Source organism: Bombus flavifrons, chromosome 18, assembly GCF_040668555.2.
Source record: "Bombus flavifrons isolate JBK064 chromosome 18, iyBomFlav1_principal, whole genome shotgun sequence".
Lineage (NCBI taxonomy): Eukaryota > Metazoa > Arthropoda > Insecta > Hymenoptera > Apidae > Bombus > Bombus flavifrons.
In genome coordinates this window covers 2836962-2858581 of record NC_138459.1, presented here as the reverse complement: position 1 = coordinate 2858581, position 21620 = coordinate 2836962, and the positions used below count along the sequence as shown (strand labels likewise).

Below are 21620 nucleotides of genomic sequence, written 5' to 3'. Positions count from 1 at the left end.
GTAAGAATTCATTAGATTCCACAACCACAAATCCATCGATTGCAACTACGTCAACGAACATTTCTCTGAAAGAAATCCAAAGAACGAGGGGAATCTAGGTCGACTCAGCGATATTTTCACAACGATATATAGAAAAGTTGTTAAAAGGAAAGTTATCGCGCGTACGATAATCCGCCTACGATCTAATTGCAACAGGCGTAAATAAGATCTAGCGAGCAACTTCGATTATATAATTAGACTTGGGCAAAATTTAAGGAAAAATATTCATAGCGTATCTTGGAAACAACACCTTACGCCGCATACCAGAGCATCAAGTAAACGCGTAACTGGTACTCGGCCATTAGCCCGTCGGCCACGATGATTTCGAGGAACGGGTAGTTCGGGAAGCGTGCACGTTTGGCCCCGCGCAATTACCGGCACGCGAGATCGCGAATGATTTCGATCTGCCATTAGCGGCGACAACAGGGCAGCTCGAGGGTCGTCGACGGTTTTTCTGACGCGCCAACTTCGCGTAGCGGTTTCATCGATCCCGGGCGACCGCAGGGGCCGGATATTCTTTGCAGGTTCGTCCCAGGGCCACAAACCAGACCGCGCGCCTCTCCTCGATGATCCTTTTCGTTCGCGTCCTCGGTCCTTTCGGCCCTTAGCCGTGGTCAGAACTGCGGTTGCCGAGCCGTGCGCCCGGCAATCCACCAAATCACGGACGGAGCTTTGCTCGCCCACGGGAAAGAGAACCGGCGGATTGGCGCATCGGGAGTAGCTGGCTAAGCCGATTTGCCGATACTCCCGCATCTCCGATACCTTCTCCGATACCTTCTCCGATACCTTCTCCGCCATTTTCTCCGACATCTTCGCCGCCATCCCTTTTGCCAAAGTGGCACAAAGCGTTCTCGAGCACGCCACCGTTTACCAGAAAGATCGTCCTTTTTTCTCGCCTTTTCCTCTCGCTTCGAAGAAGGGACACATTGTAACGACTGTAACGACTGAAACGAAGAAACCGCGAGGACGTGGGAAAAACGTTCTTGGGAATTAAGCGCGGTGACGCGTGAAAAATTAAGATTTCTTAGCGGACGGATATCGATCTGGTACACTGGATGTTTCCCGGTTGAAATATGTATACCGGGAAATAGCGAGAGAGAAGAAGAGTGAACCGAACACGGATCAGTGAACTGGAATTTATCGAGCAACAGCTTCGAGTCGACAACTTCCCCGCTATTGTTCCCAGCCGCGTCAGTGCATCGGGAGGGACGAGAGCCAGCCACGGTTAATCGAATCGTCGCAGGAAAAAATATTCGCCGGGATCGCCGGCAATTGCCGCGTTGTCCCATTATCGAGGCAGCAGATTATCGAGATTGAAATTCTTGCGGCCGAGAGGAATATACACGGCGATCCTTCGACTGTCGCTTCTTGTCAGGCCATCGACCGCGATGTTACTGTTTCACCAAGCGAAATCCCAGCACTCTCGGAGGTGTGTAGCTTCGGGGAACGGGTGTCCTCTACCGTCGTAGGAAACGGGCGTGCGTCGCGGCAGAGTAAGCCAATTTTATGGGCTTTTTCCACGGGGAATACCCTATCCACCCCTCTCGGAACCCGTTCACAACCGGCCGCTGACACCCTGCAAACTCGAATGCTGTATCCCGGCCAACGACACCGCGCCACCGTCTTACGCTCCATGAAACATCGAATTTTATCCGCCACTTCGTTGCACTTTAAAATCCGAACGCTGGTTTAAATTTAATTTCGTTTCGCGCGAGCCGGCATCGAAGGATCCCGGTCCACTCGTAATTCTAGATACGCCAGTCGCCAGTCGCCAGTCGCCAGTCGACCGTGTATCCGTTTGTCGCGCGAGATTATTGCCTGGCTCTCTCTTTCTCTTCTACTCCAGTTCATCCCGCTAGTCCATTCCGCGCCTCCCTCGTTTCGCGCCTCCTCGTTCGTCGCTTTACCTTCTTCTAGTATAAAGAAACTAGGTGTATGACGACACGTACAAAGAAACGTACAACAAGAGGCTGAGGTGGTTTTTGTTTCTTTAAAAACAGAGGAGAAGAGTGGACCGTCCAAAGAATTTCAGGAATTTCATGAAAGGGTTCGGCGGTTGGAGCCGCTTACAGGGATATCGCTCGATTCTCCAGCTGGCAAAAGGAAAACGAGCAAGTACGAGAAACCTGGACGAGGTGGATTTTACTTTCGATTTTCGCTTCAAAGTGCTTCCCCCGATTAACATTTCTTTCTCCTCGCACACTTCTCCACTGACTACCGATCGAACGGATAAAATTAATCCCCTTCGGCGGTGCAAAACTCGAAAGGAAACTCGATTGCTCTAAGGTTGACAAAGCGCCAAGATCGCGCACACATCGGACGTAACAGAGGCAATCGCGGAGATGCGGTTTTAACGCGAAAAACCGATTGCTTTGGTGTTTGTGAAAACGAACGAGCAGATAGAATCGAACGATCCAGGTTGATAAGCGAAATCGTCGCGGCCCGAACCGTGGATATCAAATCTGTAACGGCGCCCGATTGAAACTACAAAAGGAGGAGTGCATCGTTGAAAATCGAGTTTTCGGCTTTACGTTAATCTCCGGTAGCGTATAAAAGAGCGGCGACGGAACGCGAACACCGGTAATTTCGTGCCAACTTCGTTAACCCTTTCCGCTCTGCGGACTCGCGCGTTGTTCTTTTTCGTTTCGCGCCGCAACGTTTAAATCAATTCCCGCAGTGTATTTTCGTCGGTTGCTTTGTAACAGCGGCGGCACGCTACGCTGAATTAACGGAAGAACGATAAATCAGGGCCGGTTTCGTACAAAGATAATTACCAACGGCGACAAAACGAACGTATAATGCCCAATGAGGGAGGAACGCGGTTCCAGTTAACGAACAAAGCATGGTAAAAAAAAAAAGGAAAAAGAAAAAAAAAGAAAAAAAAAAACGTCGATTCAATAGCAACGATTTCGAACGAACGCGCCACTTAATCGAAGTAATCGGTCGACCTTCGAGGCTCCATAAAGAAGACCCCGATGGACCGAAAGGAAAAGGACCAAGAAGGCGAAAAAAGAAGAGGAAGGGGAAGAGGAAGAGGAAGAGGAAAGTGAAATCCGGCGTTAGTCGACCGTGATAAGACCCCTAACTTCGTTTCCGAAGTGAGAAGGCAAAGTTCGCGTCTGGCAAGGTCTTAGCCGGGCTGCGACTCGGCGAGTCGCAAAAGAAAAGATCGGGGAGGTCTGCTGGATGCAGGCAAGTTTCTCTATGGGTTCCCCGAGTTCCAATGGACGAGAATTTGATCAGCATGGATCTCGATGCGAGACATAACTGTGAAAGAAGAAAGAAGAAAGAAGAAAGAAGAAAGGGCGACTGGTGACGAAGGACGAAATCAGTTATAAACGAACGACTGTAGTCGTTTGCGCTTGGTCTTCTTGGAATACTTACATCGATATATGAGACGTCGTCGATATCAACGAGAGTCGTAAATTCTCGTCTCGATTGGTATCGACACTGTGAATCAGTCAATTTTCTACTTGGATTACGACGATTACGAATCTGACACCGTGTTTTACAGTCTGAGTATAGCTATAACCGGGAGACTCGGAGGTTCACGCGGCGAACAATGTTTTTGCGTGACAGCGTTCAGAGAGAAGACGCTGCTCGAACGAGCTTCCTGTTGCCGAGGAAACTGACCTATTTCTCGTTTCGCGTTGCTGATTATCGCAGTTTAATCGTTCGAATGTCCGGGGATCGACATAATGCGTCGCGTCGCAAGTTTCACCATTGAAAGTCCGTAAACGCGTTTTTCTTGCGAGCTAGAATATCGCAATTTGGCGTCTGATTACGTTCGCAGATGCAAAAAGAATAATCGCGCGAAACATAAAGAAATCCATAAAAATTTCTTTTCTCTTTTCTCCTTTAACAGAAATAACCATTTTTATCACAGTATAGAGCAACTCTCCAACTTGTGATACGAACTTCTCTTATAGTTCACGAAGCAAAGTTCAACGCGACACAATCACATTTTCTGTCGGTGCATTTCTAAATTGGAGGGATCCGCTGCTCCTGAATTCATTTTTCGGAAAGCTATCTATGAAGATCGCAGGATCATGCCTACAATGACCAACTTTGCACAAAGTTACGTGGTAATCTATCTACGCGAAAGTCTGCAACACCCATTTCCATTTCGTCGTCCCGAGAAATTTCAGACGAAGAAAGTCTCGCATGATGGAGGATTTAGAACTCTGCTTAAGAAAAATCTTCAAGATTTTGACGGACGAGTGATTCGAAAGTTAGGAGGAAAAGTTAATGTTTTGTCGGAAAGTGTCAGGGTTTTTAACGTTTCGGAGACGATTGGAAGTATCACGGAATGTTACTACGCCACGAGGCTGGCTTACCATAGGCTGTATTCCTAATCGTCGCTCGTGGTACCACGGTGTCGAAGACGGATCGTCTTATCTGACCGACAATATATATACAATGTAGCGCGACAAGCGCATAGTTCTAGAAACGTCGACGACTCGCCTTCGGTCCGTTATTTCATACGGACAAAGAAGGAGCGTGAACGGTGGTGTGATCCGAGCGTAGCGATAGGGTCGTCTCCCAGAGAAGACAAAGAAAAGGATCGAAGAGCAATGGGGAATGGAAAGACACGTTCGCTATAATCATAGTCTTATACGCTATTGCGCGAAAAATACAGCCGCAAAGTAGAATATAGCGCGCACCGTTAGATTCGAATACCACTAAATCTGGTGACCAAGATTATCCAGAACTCGCAAATAGCGGAGTTGCGCGGCGTAACGTTGCGATTCGGCATCGCCGAGGTCATTGCGGTTGCCTGTAGGTCCTCGCATCGAGGGAACGGGAACAGAAACGGTTCCGTATCGGCGACGTGAATTGGTCCAACACGAACAGCGATTTGACCCGCAAACGATGGCGCTTTTCGTGCCGTACGAATAAAATAAAATAATAATTCGCGGCACGTACGATCGCGCCAAGATTCGCGCGAACGCTACCTGGCTCGTTGTTATGCAAAGATAATGGGGAGATCCGGCGAAAGTATTTACCCTGAAAGCAGATCCATTCCGAGGCTCGTTAACAAAAAGCCAATGAACCCGGCAAAGTTCGTTAACGAAGCCAGCGGCGGCGGGCCTGTACGCGCACGAGTACGACAAGTACGTAAACTTTGAAAGGCGTTGCACAAAGTGCAGCTCGCAGAAAATAATGCCGTAGGAACGGCGAGGAGAAATGATTTCCGGCGGAGCCACGAGAGACAAATTTAATTCGCCGTAATTATGCAGGCCGCCACCGGGCCTGTCCCTCTAGCCCTTCCAACTCCTTCTCCACCCGTTCGACGAACAAACGGGAAAAAGATGCACGTTCTGCCTTCCCCTTTTCCTTCTTTTTCACCGTTCCTCTTCCGTTGGCCCCGCAAAACGAGGGAAATCGACTCGATATGCCGGAGTCGCGGTGGTCTCTCGTGCCCCCGGGGATAAACGTGCGACTGGTTTTTCCCTTTTACCAGAAAACTGCTCAATCTGTAGGGAGGGACGTCGAGCAGCCGGAGAAATCGTACCCAGGAGTGCGAACTTAATTGCGCCCGGTCATACTTTCGCTCACGTTCTTCCACTGTCTCGTTAGTTCCTTCTTAAACTCGGATTAGCTCGCGTCCCCCTTTGCTCGCCGTATCCTCTGACCCCGAGAGCGTGTCCCTAGCTTCTTGGCGACCTGATTAAAAATGTTTCGCCCGCGAATTAAATAACGTGTCCTGAAACTAGCTGGTGTTACGACGTTCTTCTCTCTTTTTATCACGGCGATTTTTCGTTCCAATTATCAGGAAATCGTTGTCAGAGGGAAAGCGAAAAGTTACGAAATTAGTCGAGTAATACGCCACAAATGGTTTGGCGATATTAATTTTCAACCGCCACCTATCCTCCGCCGATGGCAATGATTCGTCATCCTATAAATCGAATACAGAATCGAGCAGTTTCTTTTTGACACTTTGAACGAGGAAGCCACTCTGATCACTTTGAGCATTGAATTTTTACGAAGGGGAATAAAAGAACACGAGATAGTTCTCGTAAGCGAATGATACGTGCGATCGCACACTGGTTCGAGTTTTTGCGAGTAGCCAACCAGAGTATCCGGCAAGGGTTCGATGCTTAACAAGGGATAATCTCGTTAAGGACCACAGAACTAGCTTGTGTGTTTTACAAGTTAGGAATTACGTTGATTAGTAGCAAGTCGAACGTCCAACTAGCGTGAACGAGTGTTTCGCCACTTGAATCTCGATCTCTGGATCGTATACCAATGTACACAAACGCAGGCCAATTCCTCTTGTATCGTTTCTCCTCGTACCTTTCAACGACAGTTTCTTTCTCACAGATACCTTTGGCCACATTTTTCTTTTATAATCACTTCGTTAGATCCAACGAAGAAAGAGCGACTAGAGACAGCACGAAAGCACGAAAGCACGAAAGCAAAAATAAATTTTCTTTCAGTTCTTGTACGTTGATAAAACTGTTGAATTTTCGGAATTCTCGGTGTTTCGATGTTTCGCAAATACGTAACACATCTTTCAGGTTTAATGGAGAAGTTACCAAAGCTAGGTTTCTAGCGCGTTGGAAGAAGAATTCGTAACATTCTGGCAGTCTCCCAACCCGAAAACTCGTAGGGAGAGCAGCGACGACACCAGCTCGATCTAGACTTAGCATAGTTCTAAGTCCTCCGAGGTTCGAACTGTTTACTCGGGGCTTCCTACGAACCAGATTGCTGCTCGTTTTGCAAACAGTCGGCAAAGCTCTCGTCCCCGCGAAGAAAGAAGAAAGACGTGAAAATACGGTGATATTCCATACGCCAAGTATGTAAACTGTCCGATTAGGAAAATGTTATAACTCACTGATCAATTTCTATCATGTGATTCTTATCTAATTCTTATCTAATTCTTATCTAATTCTACGGTATGCAGAAAGACGTTTCGTAAGAATTCAATTCTACGTGAAAGAATAAATATACAGGATAATTGGCGGTGGTGTGATGGGGGACAACCGTTTTAAAAGTATTTAAAACACTGCGCGACGTATCGATTATGACGTCTATTTATAGAGGCGGAAGACGCGTTAGTCTCGCGGCGCAAACTTTAAGGTCGAAAGTTTGGCGATAGTGGCCGGGGTGGTGGATCGTAGACTTGACAAACGGAGCCGGAAGGAGAAACAAATGGCGCCGTGAATCTCGCCGCCCTTCTTTTCCTCTAATTCCTTTTTTCCCGCCACATGTTCCCGCAGTCCATCTTAAAACCATTTCCTCCCACGCTTCACGATTCTTCTGCTGTCTTTCTGCTGGTGAATCATCGGCTAATTTTCAAGCGTTACCAAATTTTATCGAAACTGAGGCGTGAATTGCTCTACTATACGCGAGACACGTGTAACGTTCTCGTTGTCACGTGTCGTAGATATATCGAGAACGGAACGACGGCGAAACGAAACATTCCAGACGTTTCGACATACGAAGAAAGCTTTTTTTCCTCGGCTTAGAGAAACTACGATTTTGTACCGACACACGCCATGTGTTCCGCGACCAACTCGCACGAACGTCGCGTCTGATTCACGAGGACCATTAATTTAAAGGAAACGAGACTCAACGCGTCGCCAGACGGAACGGTGACACGCGCGCGGATGTGCACACTCGACCGCTTAATAAGCTCGTTGCTTCTGCAAGAAACATCCCCTTGGGTGTTGGAAAAAGCGAACGGGTGCGTGTCCGACGATCGTGACGATAAAGGCGCGTTTAGGACACCGCGTTAATCCTTCGAGAATTATGTTTTCGTCGGGTTCTCGACTCTTCGCTTCTAATCGAAGAGAACACAAAGTGACGTGTCGTGGTATCTGTCCGAACACGAATCAACGATAATTAGCGATAAATTAACGTGATACATTAATCGTTCGAGCGCCGAAGGTTGGCTCAATTCTCATTCGTACAGATGATAGAATCCATATTTGAATTCTTACATTCTACGCGTTATATTTAGACGTTATTATTTTATCGGGCTGCGAACGATTCTATATTTCAAGTAAATTTACACACCAGACATATAAGATAAAATATTCGATATTCATTGTTACGACAATGCTTTCTTTCTTCGCCAACATATCCTACACAACGTTGTCTCGATGTCGAGATATTTGAAGTTTGCTGCGCTTTTTACCCTTTAAGATAAAATTATGCATATACAAGCTATTATGAAATAATAACCACGTATTTTAAATTGAATAAAGCAAAACAAGGACGGTACAAGGATTACCACGCATCGTCCAAATTTGTAATTCTCCGATTCGTCTAAAGATTCTCTCTCCGGTCGAATCGTTCAACTCCTTTGACTATCGCTGTATTTACGCTACCCGTTCTCTTCTTAATTCCCCACGGAAGGGTAGTTTTCAATCAAGAAATACTCGCTTAGCGGGTTAATCGGTCTGACTCGGTCTGACTCGGTGGCAATTAGTTCTGAACGTCGTCTGTCGAGTCCCAAGCCAGCAGACGCGACTCGACACGGCGCGAAGCGACGAGACGACGAGACGACGAGACGAAGAGGTGGGAAACGTATTTCGCGTCGCAGGTCGAATCGTTGCAAACGCACCTTTAGCCGGATAACTTGGTTCGTCGGCCGGTTTTGCTGTCGCGGCGGAGGATATCGGGGGTGGCGGGACCTCCAAGTCGCTTTACCAGCCAGGAAATTACACGTCCTTCCGTGCTATAAGTTCACGAAGCGAGGGGGATTGCGCGCGGCTTGTGTCTTGGCTGTGCCGAGACGCGTGGGTCGCGCGCGTTTACCATCTTGCTCGTATCCTTTCATTGCGCCCCGGGTCGGTATTAATTGCTATTCGTGTCTTCGACGCGTAATTAATTGTCGAAATTTGTCATGCGCCGGTGTAATCGCTGCTGGGTTGCCTCGAAATTTCCTCCAGAACGAGAAATCGCGTTCCGGAAGGAACGTTTTATCTTGCTCACGCGAGCCAACCGGTACGTCGAGCATATTTTACGTTTCCCCTTGCGTCGACTAAATCCGCTACACATCTTTCGCCTTCGAACCGGCTCGAAATTGATATCGAGTGGCGCTTGCAAAGTGCTCTAGTTCGAAACGACATTTCCAATTACCCTTTTTAGGTATCTTATATCCGAACGATTCACGAACAATTAATATCCGCCCTCTTGCCTCGTTTTCTTCGAGACAGAAGGAAATTTTTCATTAATGAAAAGTTCCCCAATAACCAACATCCGTGCGTTCCACCGGCAATTTCTCAAACAACTGAAACAGAGAGCGACGTTTTTCTTATTCATTGGTTTTACAGGCGTGTCGCAGCCGTAGTCGCTAATTACTCGCGTCTGAAGCGTCATCAACACCGTATATACGGCTGAAAAGGACAAAGTTTGCCGCGGCGCGGCCTATTCACAGACTTATTAACAATGGCCGATCCGCGTGGAAAATCGAGCGCAATGGGAGCGCGAGAAGAAAGTTGTTCGGCGGGGTGTCTCGGCAGGAAATGGCAACGCGAGCCAGGTAACGAGTAGTATTGGGATTTTCCTTGGCAAGTTATTCGGAAAGAAGTAACTGGCTGCCTCCGGTGACATTGTCGCGTCGTGGGATCTTGCAGGAAACTCTGCAGGTCTCGCGTTCGCTCTCGTCGAGATTAATTATTCCGGAAGCAAAGAGCTACGCCGGTGCCGCCACCGCGCGTACTTCCAACTTCTCACGGTTCGTACTATCGAGCCTGTACCTAGCAACGCGTAAACGACGACGTGGTTTTCGCATGCTTCGTCGCAGTTTCGTGTTGTGGTTCTTAACGTTTCTTCCAATAGAATGTTAACATTCTCGAACGGATACGGAATATAGCAGATATGAAATTAGCGTTGGGAAAAATTTCGCCGCGATAAAAGTGGCGCTGCAGAGCGTTATACGGTCTTTAAGAGTGCGTACCTCTTACGAGGGATGAGGAATTTTTCATTTTACTACACATTCTGCCGGTCGACATCCGGTAGCGTAAAGCACGAAATGAATTTCGACGCGGTAACCTGCAACGTGGCGTCGTAAAGTACGAAATTACGTCCGTACTCCGACTTCAACCCCTTGACACTGTGATATATATATATACGCACGCCTCGGAACGGTTATTCGACTCAGAGACTCGACCGCGTGTAACGAGGTTATAGAGATATTCAAGGAAATCAAATCTAACATTCGTTCTACGCCGAGTTACCGGGCGGTTCACAACCTCTTGCCAGAGTTAAACGGTTAAGTTAATCGATCGCGCGAGGATGACCTGGTCGTGCTGCCAATTGTCGTTCAGATGATTTTATCCGGGAAATCGGATTCGCCATTAGCGCGGGTGTCATCTCGCGCTCTCCTTTCCGTTGTTGATAATTCAACAAATTAAAATCTCTCGCATCGTTGACAAGTATTTCCTATTTATGCGAATTATCTATGGCGATGATTCCTAAAAGAGGACTGGCTGCTCAAGTTACGTATTCGTTCGTTTCACGATTATTATTTCACGATGGAAATGGAATTGGGGACGGAGTTGGGGATGGAACGACGGACGAATGTAACAGTTTGTCACGGAGAATGATCGAAGAAGACGTATTTACAAGAAAAACGAGACCAAAGATCTTGTGTTTCGACAAAGGTATTGTGGTAAGGCGTCGTATCGGTAAGGATGGTTTTTATGGGCGCCGGAACGAACAAAACGAAATGTCAATAGCAGAGATAGCTGTCTCACCTTCGTCGCGTGCAAGCCACACAGGCGTAATTGAATATCGGTAGACGGTGTACCTTTCCGAGCCTCCGCGGTTATTAACGCTAATGATTTTAAAGGCCCGTTGCTGATTTAACGGCGCGGCAGTTTTTCTCGTATTTTCTTTTTCTCATTCTCAAACTAGAACCTTTATACGTGCTTACTGCATATTGACCTCAAATTACAGCGGGAATCGCGGGCATTCCGCTGGAAAGGGAAACAGTAACAGTAACGATAAAACAGTAACGTTGCACGCGTTAAAAGATAATTAATGGTTCTAATACCGATTGAACATTTAGATTCAAACGTCGATAGACAAAATTTAGCCGAAAGTTAAGACGATAAAAGGATAACAGGCCGTACTCCAAGCTTCGAGTCTATTAATAAACATCATTAACGTCAAGCGTCTAACGGCAACAGCAATTCCAGTTCGAGACTCGAAGCGCACTCCGGCTGTTGAACGGCTGCTCGAATTATCGCAAGTTGAATCTGATTCCTGCATTCCTAGCCTCTTTCCTGCCTGGTTTAAATCGGTCCGTTATCGGTCTACCTCGATACACGTGTACGTATCTCCTACGGCTGTAAACTCCGCAACTCGTAACAGAATCGAATTCGGCTGTGCAGCACACGCTTCTGGCTCCGGTAATCGAGACCTCTTGGAACCTCGATCTGCGCCTGGCGATCGATAGAAATTACGATGTTCGAATCAGTTAACGATGTTGCGTGGCTGACTCGGTGCGATTTCTCTGTTATCGCTCAGTTAGAGCCACTCTACGACCAGAATTAATAAGCTGCGGATGATGACGCATACCGAACCGTGCCCTTAGCGTCTGCACGTTTCTACCGACGCTACGTGAAATACAGATCGAAATTACGAGACGCAACGGAGAATTTGTACAACACCGCAAACAATGCTCGCTAATTGTATTACTCCTTCTACAAGTTGCGTAGTTGCTTAACGTCGATCCAGATAATTGCCACGATTATTAAACTTGACACAAACGCGACTCGACCGTATCTTTTGCTTTCAAATATTGGTCTGATGGATTTTATCGGTCGATTTTATCGAGGTCGCGTTATTAGGGTCACCCAGGCTTCGATGTTTCAGAGCTCCACTTTGAACTTTGCATAAAGTAATCAAATAACATTGCGATAGGGCTATTTGAGTCAGCGAGGAGGAGGTACATCGATCGAACAAACTTCTCACTTCTCGACGAATGGAAATCCGAATGGAAATCCCAATGGAAAACCATGATCGTCGAGCTATTCATGTAAACGATATATTTCAACGCTCATCACGCTACTACTAACGAGTCACACGATTTATTTTCAAACGTATGTCGCCTAAAGATTATTTATAACGGAATTTGCCTTACTCGTATATCCCCTTCTACGCAAATTGAATACTTCAGGCAGCCAGCCAGCCGAAGCGAGCGCGTGTTCTAATCGAATAAGAAAAATTCGCCGATCGTCAAGCGAGGAACGCGTTATCGAGCGCGGACCGTGTGTCTATCGAAACACCAGCGAGCAACGGAATAATTAAATCACTGACCAACGGCGGAGGCTTTGGCACGAGTGCCGAGCGACGTTGCAATTTTATTTCGACCGCAGAATTTCATTCGTCAAGCACGCCATACAACGAATCACAATTATTCCCCGCCTTATGTATTTCAGCGGGAGGGCGGGCGGGCGAGCGGGCGCGCGCACGTACGCACCGCGACGCTCGCTCGTCAACGTCGACCACCGACAGAATTCCATTTTTGCAAATTATTCTTCCACTTCGTGCCGCGAGCACGCAGCTCCGTGCTCTCTCCTCGTGTCAGTGGCATCGAGCCACGGGAACATAATAAATCATTCCTCTCGTCCTCCCGTGGCCTCCGCGTTCCTTTGTCTCCGGTTAACAACGCGCCTTTCATTTTCGATAACAATTAAATCAAGGCGCGCGCGTACGTTCTGGTTAAATGGCATCGAAAAGGACAACGGAACTCGATTTGTGAAGCATAGAAATTTTGTAGCTGCTGCGTGTATCAACATCAACAGCTCGTAGTTTTCTGCTACAGAAAATATACGGAGAAACAACAACAATGCATAGGACATAGCGATTCTTAATTCCACAGCATTAGAATATTTAGGTGTATGATCACTTTATGGATTTACGACATACGTTCGTTGTGGTATTATCCGGTACCCCGGTAACATCGCACTAAGCTATAGGATTACGTTGATAGAACGAGTCCGAGTAAATTGCCTTTAAATATCGCATAAAATAACGCAAAATAATGCTATCGATATACACAGCTACAGATGTGCGACTGACATGGAAACTGGATCGGTCAATGCGTTGAAAGTATCAACTGGACGATGGGCTACGTTTGTCAAAATGTCCTTTCTTCTCTGTTTGGCCACCTGAACGCTTGTACTCACGTTTGTACTCGTAATTCTGAAACACGTGCATGTGCAGGGACCACGAGTCAGCCGTCGTTCTCGCGCAGGGAACAATTTCGCCGAGGAAAGAGTTTGGATATGCAAACAACGGGCAAAGTTATTTGCAGCGCAGCGGTCAGAATAAGTGGTACGCCTTGTACTGTCGAGACGTAGCTACATACATAAATGCATACGCATGTCAGTGGATGGCTGCATATATAAATGCATACATAAATTCGCGGCGACTGCACGCGGCCACGAAGGATCCAACTCCGGAGACCAATTAATATTTCAATTTGAATTTTTGCTCACGACTCACGGACCATTCACCGATCGTTCTTTCGCAGTAAAATTTTCATACTGGAAAGCTGAATGAAGCTACCAGTTTGAGAGCACTTTCACGTGAATATCAAACTTTGTTGTATCTGCTGGAATGTTTGATTATTTAAAATTAAAATTAAAATAGTAGCGGGGAAAACGGAAAAGCTTTATAGCGCGGGTGGCGATGTAAGGAAAGCAAGTAAGGGTAGTAAAAAGAAATTGGCAAAGTCGACGACTAATATTATCGATGAAATTTGTCAAAGTTACAAGTTATTATCAGTAACAACAAATACACACACTTATGTAACAGTAGTATGACAAGTTTGCCAGCGAAAGGAATCAAATTTTCTAATCTTACAGAATACAGAGCAGTCTAAATCAATAACTTGTAACTGGATTTGCTGTATCGTTAGATGGTTTTACGTTGGAAATTATAGGTACGCGCGGAAACGGATAATAGAACAGATACTCGCAAGAATTGGCCAAAAGAAGAATTGCTCTGATGGCGAGCGTAAAAGAGTCGACATATTTTGATCGGTTGAAAAAGAAAGCAAAGGGATCGTCATTGAGATCGATCCTAATCACGCCAATAGAAGTAACAGGACTGAGCACATGCGAGCACAAATACAATGTTATTCCTTTGTAAGGGTAGAACAAGTGGAAAGGTGTATATCGCGAGTTCGCGCATGCCGATTACGCAAGATCTCGCTGCCGTGCAATCTACTTGCGTTTCAAACTCGTCTACGTTTTTTAATCCCCGTGCTTTCCCTCTCGTATCCTTGTCCGTTTTAAATTGGATTTCCTACTTTTTAGAAGAGCGCATAACCGTAACATCAACCTCGTAATATCTGTTTTCCGGTTTCGCTCGACGAGAAACTTTTCCGAGTCGCCTAGCATGCATAAATAAATCGAAAACACCGGTGTCGACGATTACGCCGCTCTAAAATGGCCGAAAATTTCTCAAAGAACAAGCACCGGCTATCGATCAATCGGCCAGGATTAATTGCCGTGCGAGCGAATAGAGTGGCGAGGCAAGGCAATTAAGGCAATCGTTTTCGTCGACGGCACGATGGAAAGTAGTAGAGGGCCGATATCGAAAGTATCGCTAAGTTTTTTCGTCAATTACATCGAACAGCTCCGTCGGACCGCTTTAAAAACTTTCTCCCCCCCCCCCCCATTCCCCCTATATAACCGTTGCTTCGACGTTTCAAGTAGCCGCCATTCGCCATTGTATCGATCAAGTATCGTGGTAAATTTCGCGAAAATAATTTTCTTCTCGCGTCCGATCCACGGTTCTTCGTTTCGCTCGTTTGCTTGAGCTTGTTATAACGGCATTGGCTGACGACGACGTAAGCGAGAAAGAGCTGGTGGTCAGTTTCAAGAACCGGCAGCCGCAAGCACTTGAAAAGCTTAAAGTCGTCTCGATGTCTGTTTGCTTCGCGTACTTTCCGACGGTTATCCGATCGAACGACGACCGGCCCGGCCTCCGATCGAGAATATCGACAACGGCGTTATGGTAATTGTGTTAAAAGAAACTCGCCACTTAACCCCGCCGCTTTCAGCCTCCTCGTGGAAATTGATCCTTTCGCTCTTGAATGTTCTCGATTATGCCAAATTAACTCTATAACGATACACTTTAGACAAGTGATTCGACAAAGCATTTCCAATCGAAAGAGAGCATTTTTGTCCATGAGTTTTGTCGTTATGATTGTTTCGCGGCGATATTTCGCTGCTCAAGAACGCGCCGTTTGTGTCCGTTTGCGAACGTTTGTGTCGAGCATCGCGAGAATGGCGAATGACGCGGCGCAGCTGGCGCCGAAAAATCCGTTTCGATAGATTTATCGTCGGGGTTTTCGGTCCAGAGCCCCAATAAAATTGATTACGGCGAGCTTAAACACCGTTAAACCGTAACCGTGCATAATAAAGGGCCAGCGTACAAACTGTTGCGCACCGTGTGCGCGGTTATGCTGAAATTTGCTTATAAATTTGCATCGCATTAACGAAGTGTAAGCGGAATTATATCTATATCACGTGTGCACGTTGCGCTGCGAAATTGCGACTCATCGAGCATGAAAATTATTCTGACACAAGGCCGTTCGCAAATTGCCGAAAAAACGACGCGAGGCCAAACGGTTTTTCCGATGCACCGGTGTTCCGCGGATTAGATATTCCGGTGTCGCGTGCGATCAAACTTTCATCGAGCCCGTTTGTCTTACGCGATAATACCCAGTGAATTTGGCCGTTGCAGCTCGGATGTGCGACATTTAGTACTTTAAATAGAAGACCCGATATCAGCGATCGTTACCGTGTTACAATTCGCTCTGTTATTATAACGGGCCATAGTTACAATTGACGAGAGCTCCGCACAAAAGGGGGAGAGAATCTTATTACCATGTCGGGTGTTATTGCTTTTATGGGACCCGTGCAATATCGTGATCTTATGCGACCAGCCAACGGTGCTCCCCAAGCTGGCGCTGTTGCATCATTTTACTAGTTTCCTACTAGTTTCCTGCTATTTTTAGCCGTTTAAGTGGAAATCAAGCATTACACAGGACGATCTATTCCTTCTTCGAAGCATTAGACGAAGAGAAGCTGAAATTTAACCAGATACCATGGATAATTTCATCGTAGAATATACCGAGGTTATAGAATTTATTTCGAACGATTAGTGACAACAGATAAAAAAAGAAAAAGAAAAAGAAAAAAAGAAAGAAGAAAAAAGAAAAAAAAAGGAGATGGCAGGAGAAGCGAAATAACTCGACAATTTCTGCGTTATACGATCTCCGCTCGCGCAACACTACACACGAAAGGGGTATTGACCTTGATACGACAGGCTCTAGAAGATTCGACCTATTCTCGAGCCTGTCAAGCCTAACTATAGCGTGTAAGAACGGAGGAAAGGTCGATGCAAAATTCATAAGAAGGTAACCTCGCTATGACAGCCTGGGCCTCGGCAGTCAGGGTACATAGGGGCACGGATTCGAAATCAAGACCACTTCCCTCTTTCCTGTATGTTTTACTTATAACCCCATATGTCTTGCAAAGAACTATATTACAACCCTTACACTCTGTACCATATTTCATATTTTCCACGATCAATGTCAAACGCGATAAAGATATTATCGTATCCGACATTTACAGCGCGGTCCAAATTTACAGATAGATAGGAACAGATAACCAATAGAACAACGTAATTTCGTTGTTTCTTAGTTTCGTCCTACTTCGGGCAATGGAATGAATCTCCTTCACTTCGTTTGTACCACGAATTTAGGACTCCGATATAGGTACATACGTTACGTCGAAATTCATCTGGCAACTGGTCAAGATCGCCACGAAAAACATCTTCATCGAAACAAACAACGAACGAAACGGCTTGGAAAATATTCGCAACGACCAAAAGAAATTACAGTGGTCGTGATAGCACGCGCGTACGGCTCGAGTATCGCCGTCGACTGACGGCACTGTACTCGACACGCACACCTTAAAATCTAACCCCCGGCCCTCGGAGTAATCGTTACTGCGTTAGAGCGCTCATTGTCGCTATGGTTGGCGGCGATTACGGCGGTGGCGACGGCAGTGTGACGGCGTTGAAAAATGAGAGCATTCGCGCGAGTGCTTTCGAGTGTGCGAACGCTCGCACCAAGCACCTGTGCGTGGGTCGAGTGTTCGTCTCAAGTACCTATATAGCGGCGTCGTCGTCTCTAGCGCGGCGATCCTTCAGTTCCGAAAACGTGACTCGCGTGTACGTATCCTGGGGATGTAGTCGGCTGACGACTCTGTGACGAGAATAGTAGACCAACTACGCCGCCAAGCGAATTCGCGAGCTTTTCCAACTTAAAACTATCCGTTGAAACTTCGACGCGGTGAACGGTTATTGATTTACAATGAATTAACAAAAACAGATTCAGATGCGATAAGACGCGCAGAAAGCGGAGACTGAAAATTGTTTAGGAAATAACCAAAACTAAATATACCGAGGGTTTAATGTAAAATCGATCGGTTAACGTCGCCCGAAAGATCTACGGTGTTACGACACGAACTTCGCGCCGGAAACGTCGTGTCAGACGTCTCGTTAAGAAAACACACGTGGAATGAACCAAAGAGGCGAGCGTGAATTTTTTATTCGCGCCTTGACAGGGCAACCTGGCCTTCAACGAAACGAAAGTTCCCAACGTAAAAAATACATGCCAGTGGAGTAGAAATTTCCAAGCGACAGACGTGTTCAGCTTTTTACGATGCGCGAGTAGCGAAGTTCCTCGGGCATGGAACGTTCGACGAGCGAGGTACTTTCGCGCGATTACGAGCACCATTGTCGAGCAGCGCGACGACGAGCGTGCGAGAAACCGGAGGTGGAATCGGTATCGGTGAGCATTAAGAAGAAGGTGCGGAAGACGCGAAGAGCGAGGCGAGGCGAGGCGAGGCGAGGCGCGGAACGAGCAAGCAAGCAAGCAACACGGCAAATAGACTCGTCTGACAAGGCTGCATCGAGGCCGCGGAATTATTAATTTTAATTACACAACTCGAGGTTGCGTTCAGCGCGTCGAGGAGGCCCCGACTTACGTAATAAACTTACAGCAACAGCATCGGTACCACCGTCGCCGCCGCCGCCGCCGCCGCCGCCGCCGCCGCCGCCACCGCCGTCACCACCACCACCACCATCACCACCACCACCACCACCACCACTACTACTATCACCACCGCCGTTACCGCCGCAACCGCCATCGACACAGACGCTCTACTTCCATCAGCACCGTCTTTCCCGCACTCTAGCATCGCCATCATCCATCCGCAGCAGCATTACGTGGGTATTGATTAAACGCAACGCATCCCACCCTTCGACCGGCTCTCGACCGCGTCTCCCCGTGGGGGAGAGACGGTGCTTTTGGCACGGGAGTTGGCCGACAATTAATATTATTTATCGACGTCTTAATCGGCTGGCCGCATCTAACCGCCATCTCTAACCCCTCGGGTTTCAAGGCGGTAAGGGTTGGAAACCGACCTTGCTGCACCCAAGGAACCTAACCTGACGGCAAAACCTATGCCGAGGGCTCGTTCCTTCCCCATCCTCTCCTCGAGATCGGTCAGCTTTTAGGGAATAAATAAGCGGTGAATAGTCATTCGCGTATGGAAGAAAATGACAAATCCAGCCTGTTGTCTGCACATGTATGAAATAGTCCAAATATGAAAATACGGTTTCGGGTGAATCATGGGTCGACCGTAATCTAATAAAGCCGAGACAGTGCATGTAGTTTGGAGGCGATAAACGATCGAGCAATGTCTGTCCGATCGATCGTACTTATTACCAATATCATGAATTTTTCTACTAAAATATTACTCACGTTTCTACAGAGATGATATTAGCCAGCTTCCAGGGCAATAAGGTTTTCCGTTCCACCATAGACTTACCTAAACACAAAGAGGGAGAAATTGTTATTTATTTTCTGTTAGGGAAAATTGTCAAGTTAAGCTTTTACAATTTCCCATGTTTTATTTATGATTTTCGTTCAGTCGAGAGGGCGAATTATCGTAAAAATCAATTTATTCTTATCCTGTTAAAACAGCCGGTTCTTCTCGTTCTATTTTTCGCTCTACCCCACCCCCGCTCGCTGTTTATCCTTTCGAATGGCCATAAGTTATTTATAAAAGTTAGCGAGACGCGGTATATCGTCGTTGATTGTCCGTTCAATCGAGCGAAAGTTTTCTGCTTTACAAAGAGCAGAGAAAAATCGAAGAAAAGCGGAGACCAGCTACGAAACCGACTGAGACGAAAGTAGTAGGAATGACGCGACATAGTAAAAGAGAAGGGTCGGCGAAAGGAGAAAGAAGAAGAAAAGGGTCATGGAACTTTGACCGAGCTTCTTTGGAAATCTTACCCGCGTGTCCCTCTTCGTTCCATTCATAGATTTAATTGGATTTCTATCTTTTCCCTCTATTCCCCTTCGATAGAAATTAGTCATCGACCATTTGTCTACTTGTTCTCTCGAATCGTCTTTTACCATTTGAGAAGTCCACTTTTCTGTTCGTTTCGTGTCACCAAAAGCATCTTATTTTCCAAGACTCGCGAGTTTACACTCCCTCCACCTCCTCTCGTCCTCCGCAGGCAGCGTTTCCTTCGACTCGAGTATCGCGACCGGCGACAAATTGTCTTCGGCGAAAAAGCGTGTGTAGAAGTGGAACGACGAAGAGATAAGAAGCGAGGGAAACGACGGAAGGGTGACCGCGTACCTTTGTAAAATGCACTTCGTCACATCGCTGGTGGCTCAGGAAACGCGTGACCCAGCCTATCTCCCTCTTCGTCTTCGCCGTTCACTCTTGACCGCTCCTTTACTTTCTTCTGCTCGATATTTTTTCCCTGGGTCATTTATACAGTGTGCTTTCTGCCCCATGACGTAACCCTTATAGTCTACTATATACTATCGTACGGACACTCTGTCAGCTGGAATTTGTCTGCAGCTGAAGGTACGGGTCGATGTTCGCCTTATTTTTGCCCTGCTTTTTGGAAAATCGCCCCTAACGTTACGCCAAGTCTGATTATTCTTCTTGCAATTACTTTCGCAAGCCATGTATTCAGTCTCCGGCACGCATGCTCGAAAATATCTCGCGCTTCTGCATTTTCCCTATTACGGAGATTTCCCAGCAAATGTTGGAGATTTCTAATTCAAGACAGATTCACGTGATATATAAATTTCTTTAACTCGCTAGAGCTGTTGACGTTTCCCCGGTCGTTTCAATTTTACTGTACTAGTGAAGAGTAAAAAGTAGAAACGGTGATGCGATAGGAGAATGGATAATCAGTGGATAATTCCAATTAACGAATATCGCAGGTTCACCTGGCTGTCCGATCAAAACGACTAGAATTCTAGAAAAATTTGGAGGAACAAAGCTGATTAAACGACGGGAAGAAAACACGCGGAAGAATCTTCTTGCGTCTTTTCTTTTCCTTTCGCCTGAGATTTTCGCTCGTTTATGAGACCGAGTCATACACACAGTGTCGCGACGATGCACTAAACCGCATAATACCGAGTGGGCGATCGATTGGCTAAAGACCAGGCTGCAAACCGAAATGAGAGAAAGGAACGCCCTTTTCGAAAGAACGAAAGGAGAAGGACGCGACAGCGGCTCGCCTGCTCCATCGGCGTCGATTCGTGACGAATCGTGAAAAGAAACCTGAATTCAAGAGTACTTTCGACCGTGACGCCTCGCTTACGTTTCATGGACTCCCATGAGAGATAAATCGTTTCTGTCCGCGTTGGTACCTTACAGAGAAGAACATTTTTTAAAACGACTATAGCACGTAACTAACGAGATTATCTCCGAAACATGCGTTTTCACAATTCCACCACCATTCTCATTAGGAAGCCATCGATCAGCTCAACTTGGATCGAGACACGTTTAAAAAGAAGAAAAAAAAAAAAGAAAAAAAAAGAAAAAAAAAGAAAAAAAAAAAAGAAAAAAGAAAAGAAAAAAAGGGACGCAGAAAAAGAATTATTCTTTCCGGGTGGACCGACCACCCCAAATCATATTTTTCATCGATTCGTGGCAAAGCAGCCCATTAACCGCGTCCAAGGTAATCGCAAAATTATCAGTTATTGCTGCTCGTCCCGTTCCTTCGTATTCCTTAGCGAACAACAAAGACGATGACTGAACGTTGAAGAACAAACTAAAATCAATTCGAGGTTCGATACCGGGTTTCATCGTCGGTGACGAGGTATCGCGGCTCGTTAAATCGAACGTAAAGGCATTGAGCATCGAGAGAGGATAGCGATTGCATTGCATCGCATCCGTGGCGGAGAACGTCGAGAACAACGATTGCAGGTGGTGTAAAGCGGTTGGTGGTCGACGATCGGCCGCTCTCTGTTTCGAGTCCCCCCTCGATAACAAATGGTCGTACCGCCCCTGAAGGACAACGCCGCTGTGCCGGCAGTTTCAGCGTAATTCTGCGCCCGGCCGACAGCCCCGTAAGTCACCGGCTCAAACGAAGCGTCGAGGTATTAATTAGAGTTTCAGTCCGGGAACCGCGATCACTTATCACCGAACCCAACCTAATCTGCCGGCTGTGCCCCGTTCCACACCGTTGCTTGCCACTGCCAGCCTTTTAACCGGCCGCGACTT

At 46.7% G+C, this 21620-nt stretch overlaps 1 protein-coding gene across 5 annotated transcripts in view; it reads right to left on the bottom strand.

Moving 5' to 3' along the window:
* Positions 1–21620, bottom strand: part of LOC138189011 (uncharacterized) — a 252813-nt gene that overhangs the window by 144014 nt on the left and 87179 nt on the right. For 2 of the 5 annotated variants that reach the window (XM_069131161.1, XM_069131160.1), the window contains exon 2: positions 18848–18914. The exons of the other annotated variants lie outside the window; for them this stretch is intronic. The gene's annotated coding sequence lies outside the window, so the exon portion shown is untranslated. The remainder of the gene's footprint in view (positions 1–18847; positions 18915–21620) is intronic. 5 annotated transcript variants of the gene reach the window in all.